Source organism: Rutidosis leptorrhynchoides, chromosome 6 (assembly GCF_046630445.1).
Source record: "Rutidosis leptorrhynchoides isolate AG116_Rl617_1_P2 chromosome 6, CSIRO_AGI_Rlap_v1, whole genome shotgun sequence".
Classification (NCBI taxonomy): Eukaryota; Viridiplantae; Streptophyta; class Magnoliopsida; order Asterales; family Asteraceae; genus Rutidosis; species Rutidosis leptorrhynchoides.
The window spans coordinates 274685326-274699416 of NC_092338.1; the positions used below are offsets into that span (position 1 = coordinate 274685326).

The 14091-nt window shown below is 34.1% G+C and overlaps 1 non-coding gene across 1 annotated transcript; it reads right to left on the reverse strand.

Moving 5' to 3' along the window:
• Nucleotides 1-7867: 7867 nt before the first annotated feature.
• On the reverse strand, nucleotides 7868-7974 carry LOC139856590 (small nucleolar RNA R71). Its single transcript, XR_011762062.1, has one exon. It is a non-coding gene; the product is annotated as a small nucleolar RNA R71 (small nucleolar RNA).
• Between the last annotated feature and the right edge of the window lie 6117 nt (nucleotides 7975-14091).

Below are 14091 nucleotides of genomic sequence, written 5' to 3' on the forward strand. Positions count from 1 at the left end.
AGCGTAGGTGGATTGAATTGTTGAATGATTACGACTTTGAGATTCGTTACCACCCAGGAAAGGCAAATGTGGTAGCCGATGCCTTGAGCAGGAAGGACAGAGAACCCATTCGAGTAAAATCTATGAATATAATGATTCATAATAACCTTACTACTCAAATAAAGGAGGCGCAACAAGGAGTTTTAAAAGAGGGAAATTTAAAGGATGAAATACCCAAGGGATCGGAGAAGCATCTTAATATTCGGGAAGACGGAACCCGGTATAGGACTGAAAGGATTTGGGTACCAAAATTTGGAGATATGAGAGAAATGGTACTTAGAGAAGCTCATAAAACCAGATACTCAATACATCCTAGAACGGGGAAGATGTACAAGGATCTCAAGAAATATTTTTGGTGGCCGGGTATAAAAGCCGATGTTGCTAAATATGTAGGAGAATGTTTGACGTGTTCTAAGGTCAAAGCTGAGCATCAGAAACCATCAGGTCTACTTCAACAACCCGAAATCCCGGAATGGAAATGGGAAAATATTACCATGGATTTCATCACTAAATTGCCAAGGACTGCAAGTGGTTTTGATACTATTTGGGTAATTGTTGATCGTCTCACCAAATCAGCACACTTCCTGCCAATAAGAGAAGATGACAAGATGGAGAAGTTAGCACGACTGTATTTGAAGGAAGTCGTCTCCAGACATGGAATACCAATCTCTATTATCTCTGATAGGGATGGCAGATTTATTTCAAGATTTTGGCAGACATTACAGCAAGCATTAGGAACTCGTCTAGACATGAGTACTGCCTATCATCTACAAACTGATGGGCAGAGCGAAAGGACGATACAAACGCTTGAAGACATGCTACGAGCATGTGTTATTAATTTCGGAAAAATTTGGGATCGACATCTACCGTTAGCAGAATTTTCCTACAACAACAGCTACCATTCAAGCATTGAGATGGCGCCGTTTGAAGCACTTTATGGTAGAAAGTGCAGGTCTCTGATTTGTTGGAGTGAAGTGGGGGATAGATAGATTACGGGTCCGGAGATAATACAAGAAACTACCGAGAAGATCATCCAAATGCAACAACGGTTGAAAACCGCCCAAAGTCGACAAAAGAGCTACGCTGACAGTAAAAGAAAAGATATAGAATTTGAAATTGGAGAGATGGTCATGCTTAAAGTTGCACCTTGGAAAGGCGTTGTTCGATTTGGTAAACGAGAGAAATTAAATCCAAGGTATATTGGACCATTCAAGATTATTGATCGTGTCGGACCAGTAGCTTACCGACTTGAATTACCTCAACAACTCGCGGCTGTACATAACACTTTCCACGTCTCAAATTTGAAGAAATATTTTGCTAAAGAAGATCTCACTATTCCATTAGATGAAATCCAAATCAACGAAAAACTTCAATTCATCGAAGAACCCGTCAAAATAATGGATCGTGAGGTTAAAAGACTTAAGCAAAATAAGATACCAATTGTTAAGGTTCGATGGAATGCTCGTAGAGGACCCGATTTCACCTGGGAACGAGAAGATCAGATGAAGAAGAAATACCCGCATTTAATTCCAGAAGATACGCCAACACCTCCAACTGCTTAAAATTTCGGGACGAAATTTATTTAACGGGTAGGTACTGTAGTGACCCGAACTTTTCCATGTTTATATATATATTAAATGAAATTGTTATTTATATGATTAAGTGTTTCCTACATGTTAAGCAATCAAACTTGTTAAGACTTGATTAATTGAAATATGTTTCATATAGACAATTGACCACCCAAGTTGACCGGTGATTCACGAACGTTAAAACTTGTAAAAACTATATGATGATATATATATGGACATATATATAGTTAACATGATACTATGATAAGTAAACATATCATTAACTATATTAACAATGAACTACATATGTAAAAACAAGACTACTAACTTAATGATTTTTAAACGAGACATATATGTAACGATTATCGTTGTAAAGACATTTAATGTATATATATCATATTAAGAGATATTCATACATGATAATATCATGATAATATAATAATTTAAAATCTCATTTGATATTATAAACATTGGGTTAACAACATTTAACAAGATCGTTAACCTAAACGTTTCAAAACAACACTTACATGTAACGACTAACGATGACTTAACGACTCAGTTAAAATGTATATACATGTAGTGTTTTAATATGTATTTATACACTTTTGAAAGACTTCAATACACTTATCAAAATACTTCTACTAAACAAAAATGCTTACAATTACATCCTCGTTCAGTTTCATCAACAATTCTACTCATATGCACCCGTATTCGTACTCGTACAATACACAGCTTTTAGATGTATGTACTATTGGTATATACACTCCAATGATCAACTCTTAGCAGCCCATGTGAGTCACCTAACATATGTGGGAACCATCATTTGGCAACTAGCATGAAATATCTCATAAAATTACAAAAATATGAGTAATCATTCATGACTTATTTACATGAAAACAAAATTACATATCCTTTATATCTAATCCATACACCAACGACCAAAAACACCTATAAACACTTTCATTCTTCAATTTTATTTATCTAATTGATCTCTCTCAAGTTCTATCTTCAAGTTCTAAGTGTTCTTCATATATTCTACAAGTTCTAGTTACATAAAATCAAGAATACTTTCAAGTTTGCTAGCTCACTTCCAATCTTGTAAGGTGATCATCCAACCTCAAGAAATCTTTGTTTCTTACAGTAGGTTATCATTCTAATACAAGGTAATAATCATATTCAAACTTTGGTTCAATTTCTATAACTATAACAATCTTATTTCAAGTGATGATCTTACTTGAACTTGTTTTCGTGTCATGATTCTGCTTCAAGAACTTCGAGCCATCCAAAGATCCGTTGAAGCTAGATCTATTTTTCTATTTTCCAGTAGGTTTATCCAAGGAACTTAAGGTAGTAATGATGTTCATAACATCATTCGATTCATATATATAAAGCTATCTTATTCGAAGGTTTAAACTTGTAATCACTAGAACATAGTTTAGTTAATTCTAAACTTGTTCGCAAACAAAAGTTAATCCTTCTAACTTGACTTTTAAAATCAACTAAACACGTGTTCTATATCTATATGATATGCTAACTTAATGATTTAAAACCTGGAAACACAAAAAACACCGTAAAACCGGATTTACGCCGTCGTAGTAACACCGCGGGCTATTTTGGGTTAGTTAATTAAAAACTATGATAAACTTTGATTTAAAAGTTGTTATTCTGGGAAAATGATTTTTATTATGAACATGAAACTATATCCAAAAATTATGGTTAAACTCAAAGTGGAAGTATGTTTTCTAAAATGGTCATCTAGACGTCGTTCTTTCGACTGAAATGACTACCTTTACAAAAATGACTTGTAACTTATTTTTCCGACTATAAACCTATACTTTTTCTGTTTAGATTCATAAAATAGAGTTCAATATGAAACCATAGCAATTTGATTCACTCAAAACGGATTTAAAATGAAGAAGTTATGGGTAAAACAAGATTGGATAATTTTTCTCATTTTAGCTACGTGAAAATTGGTAACAAATCTATTCCAACCATAACTTAATCAACTTATATTGTATATTATGTAATCTTGAGATACCATAGACACGTATACAATGTTTCGACCTATCATGTCGACACATCTATATATATTTCGGAACAACCATAGACACTCTATATGTGAATGTTGGAGTTAGCTATACAGGGTTGAGGTTGATTCCAAAATATATATAGTTTGAGTTGTGATCAATACTGAGATACGTATACACTGGGTCGTGGATTGATTCAAGATAATATTTATCAATTTATTTCTGTACATCTAACTGTGGACAACTAGTTGTAGGTTACTAACGAGGACAGCTGACTTAATAAACTTAAAACATCAAAATATATTAAAAGTGTTGTAAATATATTTTGAACATACTTTGATATATATATGTATATATTGTTATAGGTTCGTGAATCAACCAGTGGCCAAGTCTTACTTCCCGACGAAGTAAAAATCTGTGAAAGTGAGTTATAGTCCCACTTTTAAAATCTAATATTTTTGGGATGAGAATACATGCAGGTTTTATAAATGATTTACAAAATAGACACAAGTACGTGAAACTACATTCTATGGTTGAATTATCGAAATCGAATATGCCCCTTTTTATTAAGTCTGGTAATCTAAGAATTAGGGAACAGACACCCTAATTGACGCGAATCCTAAAGATAGATCTATTGTGTGACGACCCGGAAATTTCCGACCAAATTAAAACTTAATCTTTATATGTTCCAACACAATAAGCAAAGCCTGTAATGTTGAGTCTCGAAATGTTTGAACTATTTATATAGATTCATTTAACCCGTGACTATTTTCGACGATTCACGAACAATTGTGTGTAAATAAATATGTAAATATATATACATATATAAATATAAGAGTGCATATTAAGTTGTATTAATAAAATACAAAATAATCATTTGAATTGAAAATGTAAAATAATGTACAAGATAATTAAGATTAAAATTTATTTATGATTTAAACGAATTCTTATTTTTATTTATTATCATTTTTATGATATTATTTAGTTATTTTATTAGAATTATTATTAATATTATTAGGGTATTTACTATTAATATTTATTAAAAATAAAAATAGGGAATCCCATTATGTTAGAAGTAACTATCAAATTTTTTTCTTTTTCTTCACATGAAAATAATTTACGTACTTCATGTCTCCAGTTTGTTACAAGTCTACTTCACAAATCAATTGAAAATCAATTTAACTGTTAAATCATGTACCTAATCACTCTATATAAGTTACAAACTGCAATTTGAGTTGAAAATAAAGAAAACCCAGAAAATAAGCTCGACACTCGGTACATTCATCTTTTTCACCATATTTTGATTTAGAACAAATTTTCAAAATGTAATAATGCAGTCATGTTAGGAATCGTCTATCTAAACTATCTATAAGTTTTCAATCCTCAATTCTTTCTATTAATTTCTAATTTGAGAGTCAAAGTTTTGGTTTTCAAAGTCAACTAAGTGTTCTTGAATCAAATTCGAGTTTATTTTGATATCTCCAGTTAATTTGATGATCCATAAAGATTATAGGAATGATTTGCAACACAATTCATGTTGTAATCATAACCTATAACACTCTTAATCTAAAAATCAATTTTTGAGTTCTTGAGTTCTTCACAGTGATATACACTAACGTGAATTCGAAATAAATTTCAAAAACTAAAAATGTAGAGTTGTTAGGAATCATTTACTTAAACTTCCTGCAAAATCTCAAGTTCCAATTCTTGATAACGAATTCGAATTTGCGAGTCAAAGTTAAATTGTCAAAAGTCAACTGTTTTGTTCTTGGAGAAATTAGAGCTTGTTTTGATGTTTTAAGTTCAATTGACGATTTCAATAGTTTTTAGGAATGATTTGAAACATGTTTCATGTTGTAAAGATTGTCCAAAACGAACTCAAAATTGAAAACAAATTTTTTTTTTCTTGGCTACTAGCAAGCAGTAGGATTTTTTTGTTTTTTTTTCTCATTTTTTTTATATCATGAACACATTTTTATTTTTTGTTTCATGTTTGTTTAGAAGTCCTAAAACCATTTTGATGATTGACTATTAAGAATGAAGTTGTTTGATTGTTTAGATTTTGGTGAAGAAGATGAAGTGGGTTGAAACATGTAATAGATAAGTATTTGGGTTTGTATTATAAATCAGAAAAACTGAAATGGAGGAATGGTTAAGGGTGTTGATGAGTGAACGAGAGGTCTCGGGTTCGAGCCCGGCTTGGTGCAATTTTTTTAAAACTGACTCCTAAGGTAGTTTTATACTTTTAAAAATTATTATTATTATTAATATTATTATTATTATCCTTAGGTATTTCTACAATTATTAATTTTACAAAACAAAAGATATATATGTAAATATATTATTACATAAAATATACTAATATTACATAAAATTATGTTTCAACTAATATTATTGATATAACATTAATTAAATATCAAATAAGTATCATAATATATTATAAGAATAATTAATACATAACAAATATATAAACTTAATTGATTTATACTATAATGTGTTAATACTTGATATAGGTTCGTGAATCCGAGGCCAACCCTGCATTGTTCAATGTCGTCATATGTATTTTTACTGCAAAATACAGTATTGTGAGTTTCATTTACCTTTTTACCCTTTATATTTTTGGGCTGAGAATACATGCGCAACTTTTATAACTGTTTTACGAAATAGACACAAGTAATCGAAATTACGTTCTATGGTTGAATGATCGAAACTGAATATGCCCCTTTTTATTAAGTCTGGTAATCTAAGAATTAGGGAACAGACACCCTAATTGACGCGAACTCTAAAGATAGATCTATCGGGCCCAACAAGCCCCATCCAAAGTACCGGATGCTTTAGTACTTCGAAATTTATATCATGTCCGAAGGAGGATCCCGGAATGATGGGGATATTCTTATATGCATATTGTGAATGTCGGTTACCAGGTGTTCAATCCATATGAATGATATTTTTGTCTCTATGCATGGGACGTATGATTATGAGAAATGGAAGTATGAAATCTTGTGGTCTATTAAAATTATGAAATGTTTCTTTATGATAAACTAATGAACTCACCAACCTTTTGGTTGACACTTTAAAGCATGTTTATTCTCATGTACGAAAGAAATCTTCCGCTGTGCATTTGCTCATATTAGAGATATTACTTGGAGTCATTCATGACATATTTCAAAAGATGTTGCATTCGAGTCGTTGAGTTCATCAAGATTATTATTAAGTCAATTATATTTGGATATATTATGAAATGCTTTACATGCCTGTCAACTGTCGATGTAACGAAAGTTTGTCTTTTAAAAACGAATGCAATGTTTGTAAAATTTATCATATAGAGGTCAATTACCTCGCGATGTAATCAACTGTTGTGAATCATTTGTAATCGATATGGACTTCGTCTGGATGGATTAGGACGGGTCTCTACATATTGGGCCTAACAAACCCCATCCAAAGTACCGGATGCTTTAGTACTTCGAAATTTATATCATATCCGAAGGGTGTCCCGGAATGATGGGGATATTCTTATATATGCATCTTGTTAATGTCGGTTACCAGGTGTTCACCATATGAATGATTTTTATCTCTATGTATGGGATGTGTATTGAAATATGAAATCTTGTGGTCTATTATTATGATTTCATATATATAGGTTAAACCTATAACTCACCAACATTTTTGTTGACGTTTTAAGCATGTTTATTCTCAGGTGATTATTAAGAGCTTCCGCTGTCGCATACTTAAATAAGGACGAGATTTGGAGTCCATGCTTGTATGATATTGTGTAAAAACTGCATTCAAGAAACTTATTTTGTTGTAACATATTTGTATTATAAACCATTATGTAATGGTCGTGTGTAAACAGGATATTTTAGATTATCATTATTTGATAATCTACGTAAAGCTTTTTAAACCTTTATTGATGAAATAAAGGTTATGGTTTGTTTTAAAATGAATGCAGTCTTTGAAAAACGTCTCATATAGAGGTCAAAACCTCGCAACGAAATCAATTAATATGGAACGTTTTTAATCAATAAGAACGGGACATTTCAGTTCAATGACATTTGTGATCTCTACAAGCATAGGGATGTTATCAAAGATGCATACAAGTGAAGGGCATTCCCCTTTTCTCTTCAAGGCGATGCTAAGATATGGTTAAGAAATCTAGCTTTCGATTTAATTCGAACGTTTCAAGATTTAGTTGATACTTTCCTCAATCATTTCTTTCCACCATCGAAGGCGGAGAGACTTAAAATGGAGATAAATGCATTTGCTCAACAGAGTGATAAATCACTATATGACGTATGGATTCGTTTTAAGAAGATGTTGACGGCATGTCCACCACATGGTTTATCAAAGAGGGAGTACATCAATACTTTCTATCGAGGTACAAATGATAGGACGAGGCAAATTCTTGATTCCTCCGCGGAAGGTTTGTTCATGTATAAGTCACCAAATGCGGCTGAGAAGTTACTAGAAGACATCTCGATTCACATTTATGAATGGAATCTCTCACCTAGGGATCTCCCAAGAAAGAGTATAGCTCAAGTGGAAAGTGACAACGGTCAAGTTACTCTTGCTAGCTTGAACAACCAATTTCAATCTTACGATAAGGAGTTGAAGAAGCTACAACAATCCATCGTTGCTATGCAAGTCGGATGTGAGAGATGTGATGGACCTCACATTACAAAGAATTTTCCACAAATCAACCAATGCAATTAACTTGATTTGGATGATATCCCAATGAACTCGGATGCTCATGTTAACTTTGTGGGTAACCAAAACTACCAAAGAGGCGGTTCATCAACCCAAGGCAATAACTCTTACCAAGGAAACCAAGGCTACTTCAACCAAAACCAAAGACAATTTTCTTTCAATACCCAAAATAACCCACCACCCGGATTCCAAAACCGAAGCCAAGGCTACAACCAAAACCAGAACAACAACTACCAAACACAAAATCAACAACCATACAATATCCAACCCTATAACAACCAAAGTCACAATAATCAAATAAACTCAAGCTATCAACAAAACCAAGGTTACAATCCGAACCAACTTCAACAAAACCAACAAAACACTCAACCACCTCAACCTTCAAGGAGCTTAGAGGAGATGATTTAAAATTACCTCAAGAAGGTGGAAACAACTAAGGCATTTTTGACAAAGGGGAACGAGTTTCTAAAACAACAACTAAGACATCAACAAGCATAATTCCAAAACCTTAAGAGCTCGGTGGGAAGATTATCAAACCAAGTTACCGAGAGACCTCAAGGAACTTTACCATCTAACACACAAGTTAATCCCAACAACAATTACAACAACAATCGAAACAATCAACACCAACACTAAAACCAAACAATAAAAAAACAAGAACCATTCCCATTGAGAGCATCAATCATAACCAAAACCATAATAAAGCTAGTTCATCAAATTCCACACTAAAAGATAACAACCCCCAATATTCCAATTACGCCCAAGTGAACTCAATTGTCACAATCGAAGAGAGGGATCAACAAGATTGTCCTTGTGTCTTTACATTTGATGTTGAAGACGAAGAGTATGATATGGATGAAGCCTTGCAATTCACCACAATGGAGCTTGGAGTGTTTAAGTTTTTGGATGAGTCCGAAGTAGCGGATTACATTCCTTATCGTGTGAAAAGTGTGATGTCCATGCAGGCTACCAAGTCACCATATGAGAAAGAGGGAAATGATTTCAAGGCAATTGAATTGAACAAGGTCAAAAATGAGGCAAAAGTAGGAAATGGTTTGAATGAAAAGGAGCAAAAGAATGAGGTCGAGGTTCATGCTACACCAACCATGAGGAAATATGTGGAACCGATTCCATATCCTCAAGCATTGCTTCCTACATATACAAAGGATGTGGATTGTAAGTCTACTCAAGCCGAAAATGAGAATCTCTATCTCAACTACCCTTGGCGAAAGTGCTCGAGAATATGCCCAACTATCGGAAGTTCTTGAAGATGCTTATGGCCAAAAAGGGAGAATGTGAGCAAGCATCCACCGCTTTCCTAAAGAGGGAATGTGATGGTATTTTGAAAAAGCGAACTTTATCATCTAAAATGGGCGATCTCGGACCTTTCCTAATTCCATGTAGTATAAACGGGTCAGAGATGCTAACTTCATTGGTCGACTAGGGAGCAAGCATAAACTTTATGCCTTACTCTATCTATAAGAGGTTAGGCCTTGGTGATCTTGCACACACCAAAATGGGAGTTAAATTGATTGACCAATCTATTAGTCCAAGTGTGGGGATCATCGAGGATTTAATTGTTAAAATGGGTGACATGGAATTCCTGGCCAATTTTGTTATTGTTGAGATAAAAGAGAATCCGGTTGTACCCCTTGTGATGGGAAGACCTTTCTTGGCAACTGCGGGTTCTTTCTTTGAGTTTAGGACCGGTAAGTTGACCTTAAGAGACCACGGTATAAGTATGAGCTTTCATAGCAAACACACTAGTTTACCACCTAAACCCAAAGCCACACTGTAAGTAACTAGGGGGGGGTGAATAGTTGCTTAATACGATTTTTAAAACTTTTTTGATGATCAACAAGATTTGAACAATCCTTGATCACTTTAATCAACTCAAACCAATGTGTGATGTGTTTATGTTTGTTATAATACAGAATATAAAGTAAGGAACATAAACACAATGATTTATAGTGGTTCAGGTGGATGTTAACTAATCCACCTCAATCCACTCCCCGATTCACTTGCGGGAGTTTTGCTTCACTAAGCACCTTTCTCTAAATCCGGTGGAGATTCAATTTACAAGCCTTATACTTCTCCTTAGACAACAAACCTATCCTTATATCCTTTTGAATGATTACCTCCAACTTAGAGCAACTTGTCTTCACCTTGGACAAGTATTAATTCCCAATGAGATTAATCAACTTCCTAGTTCCCTTTAAGAAAGATGATAGCTAAGCTAGCATATACTTCTTATTACAAAGTACAAAGACTCACCATTTTTTAGTGATGACAATCCTAAGACAAATCTAAGGATTATTACAATACTATGCAAACTTAAAAAGATAGTAATTTGAAAGTAAGTTTAAAAAACCCTTCTGTAATGTATGAGATTATAGAACTTCTCTTGTTAATCACAAACATATGTATAAGTGTTATGTTCTTGTTATTCTCTGATGATTTTAAGTTGTAGCATGTAAGAGGTCCAAGTCTTTAAAGTTCTCCAACTCTTGCTATTTATATAGAGAGACAAAAAGGTAGCTGTTGCTGCGGCTTGGACCACGGTCAACCGTGGGTCGATCGCACGCGGTCTAGTCAAAATACCTATCCTTTGTATAGCCGTTCTAATCAGTTTTGAACATTAATCTTTGAACTCTTTACTTCATTTAACACCTTCAAAAGATACCCAACATCCTATACAAGTACTATATGCATTAGATGTCCATTTACCTTGGATGTATTGCCTTGATAGTGACTTGTCATGCCAAAAGTGGAAACTCTAGCATTTGAGGCAATCTCAGTTTTTTCATAATCTTTTGTTTGTAATTAACACATTTGCTAAATCCCTATTTGTTGGTCAACATGTCATTGATGACAACAACTCACTTTAATCACAAAGCATGCTAGTATTCAAATTTGAGCTTGTTTCTAATTAATTAAGCGTGTTAATGATGTCTTGACCATTTTAAGCAAGTAATATCAATTAAGCATGCTGCAAGACATCAAGTTAAATCAAGTTTAAACCATTCATAAACTTAATTTTAGACTTAAGCAAATCTATGTCTGTTAATGATTCATTGCCTTTTAAGATGACTAGATTATGACATTTTAAGTATTATCCAAGTAGCACAAGCATATATTGAAGTAGTCCAAATACTAGTTGGTGGAATCCCAACTTTTAACACATAGCAAGACAAGGTTCATACATATACATATTAAGTAACTAATTTAGCATTTAGCACTTGACACATAGTCAAATAATACACATGTATTAATAGCAATTTGTCAAGTAATATTCATGTGATGACCAGCAAGAGATCACTAATTATTCTAGGGTTAAACACATAGTGAAAACATAGTATTGAACCAAGGCTATGTAAATTTTATTTGCAAAGTGACATTTGCAAGATTAATGTATAAGTATACATTAATGTTCAACACATGTACAAGGAAGCAACTCTTGGTTGGGACTTGATGACCATCCTAAGTATGTCTAAATACATTTTAGATGTACATTTTTTCCTATAACACTTATGTGTTATCCATAAATTAAGGCTTAATTGTCATTAAGGTGTCATTAGGTGTGATTAACCAATATTAGTATTCTAGTGACCAAAAATCCTTTGGGTATGAAGGAGGCAACTATTCTAAGCATGTTTAAACAGGTTTCATAAATTATAGATGCCCCGAAGTGGTCGAACTAATAACGGTGGGAATTAGGACAAAACCTTTTACAGTCGACCCACGTTTGACCGTGAGGTAGATCGTGCACCCCTGATTTTACAAAACAGGGTGCAAGGTTCCACGTTCTGACCTGCGGTCAACTGTGGACCTAACCGTGTAGCTTAGATTTTTTTTTATAGCTTTATTTGGTTTTGGTCTTTTGCTAGAGTAAGTGTGGATTAGTGAACTTGTATATTTATGTCAAGATGTCTACCATCACCTTTAGTTATGTGCATATGTCATCATCAAAACACTTATTGTTATGGGTTATGATTAGTATAGTCATTAAGCATAATCCCGTATTTACCCACATTCTCCCCCAACATTCTCCCCCTTTTTGATGATGACAAACACTTATGTGATGGTGGACATTTATCTATAAATACGCACAAGTGTTAACATTGCTTATCTAACTTTCTCCCCCTTTTGTCGAAGCAAAAAGGTTAGTTCCCCTTGGAACTAAGCTCGCCCTAAGACAAATGCTCCCCCTTGAATCGTACACGATGGAAAACAACAACCACAACATATAAAAACACACAATTTTTATTCATTCCTAAAGAAAGTTCACACACAAGCACTAAACATGGTGGGAACAAATAAAGAAGCACACAGAGAGCAAATGCTCTTATTCAAGACAACACCCTTAAGTAACATGCGTAATATCTCACATGAGATATGCATGAGGAGTACATAAAAGTTTCTTTAGGGTGGATCATAAGGATGCGAAGTGCCTCCCCCACAACTAAACTTTACTAAGAACTTTCTCAGTAGTTTGTAGGTTCGTCGATTTTGACGATGAAGCATGGCCCGCTGGATGGGTGATCGTAGGGAGATGAATTGATCTTCTTCCATGCTTTCTTCAGACCCGGTTGTGCTCCATGCTGGTGTGTTTTCGTCCTCCGTTACTTCATTGAATACTCTAACCAAATCATAGTTGATTGGAGAGGTGGTTAGATCATCAAAGTGTAGTGCTTGAACTTTCATGTACTTGAAGAGCTTAGTGAGATGAGCTCGGTACGGAAGAGGAAGAGAATCATCATGCACAATTCCATTCATCCTACTTGCCATGATGAATTCCATGTTGACCGGAATATGGTGCTTGAGATACCATAGGAGAGCAGCTTCACTGGCATGTACTTGAGGAAAGAGACTCTCAGCTTTACAGTACACATTCTTGCTTATGACTTGTAACCAGAAGTCATATTCAGGAGCAAGATGGTAAGCTTGAAGACCCTCATTTTGAATGGAGATATGGTTGATGAGAGGTTGGCAAAAGGTTCTTATGATGTCACCTTTTGACACAAACACGGGAAGACGATTAAGGTTTGGGCTATGATTGAAGAATTCAACTCCTTCTCAGGGAACACACATTATTTTTCCAAACTCTTGAAGAGTCATGGAGCATTCCCTACGAAACACATGAAACTTGATTTTGTTTGTGGAGTTAGTTCATAGTTGGCGTAGAATTCGCGAACAATGGTAGAGTGAATGGGACCATTAAGGGTTAAGAATGCATCCCATTGAATTGTTGTGAAGTTTTCAATGAGAGATTTAGGAAAGTGTTCAACTATGACTTGACAAACTTCGGCTATTGGTCGTGAGCTAACTAATAGACTATTTTGGTTGACCAAATTCTTGACATCTTCAGGAGAGGACAAAGGAAGGTTGTCGAATGAATCAGATATGTCGATTAGAAAGTGATTATTAGGTGATTTGTTTGAATGATTCATTGTGGAGGATAGGAATGTGAAGAACTCGCATGTTGATATCTTCTTTATAAAGAGAAGAGTCTTTCAAGCAATTTTCCTTTTTGAAGTAATTGAATCTTTTTAAGAAATGAATCATAGTTAAGAATGATAGCTTATGTTCATTATGATTCAGCCTACTGAATGCACACAAATCCTTGTTTGAAAATTTATTGTGCATTAAATTCTTCTCTAAAGGAAAAGACAGAAAGATTGACAGGTAGTCTGCGGCTCAGACTGTTCGATCGTGGTCTCGACCGTACACTGTCTGTCATTTGTTCAAATCAC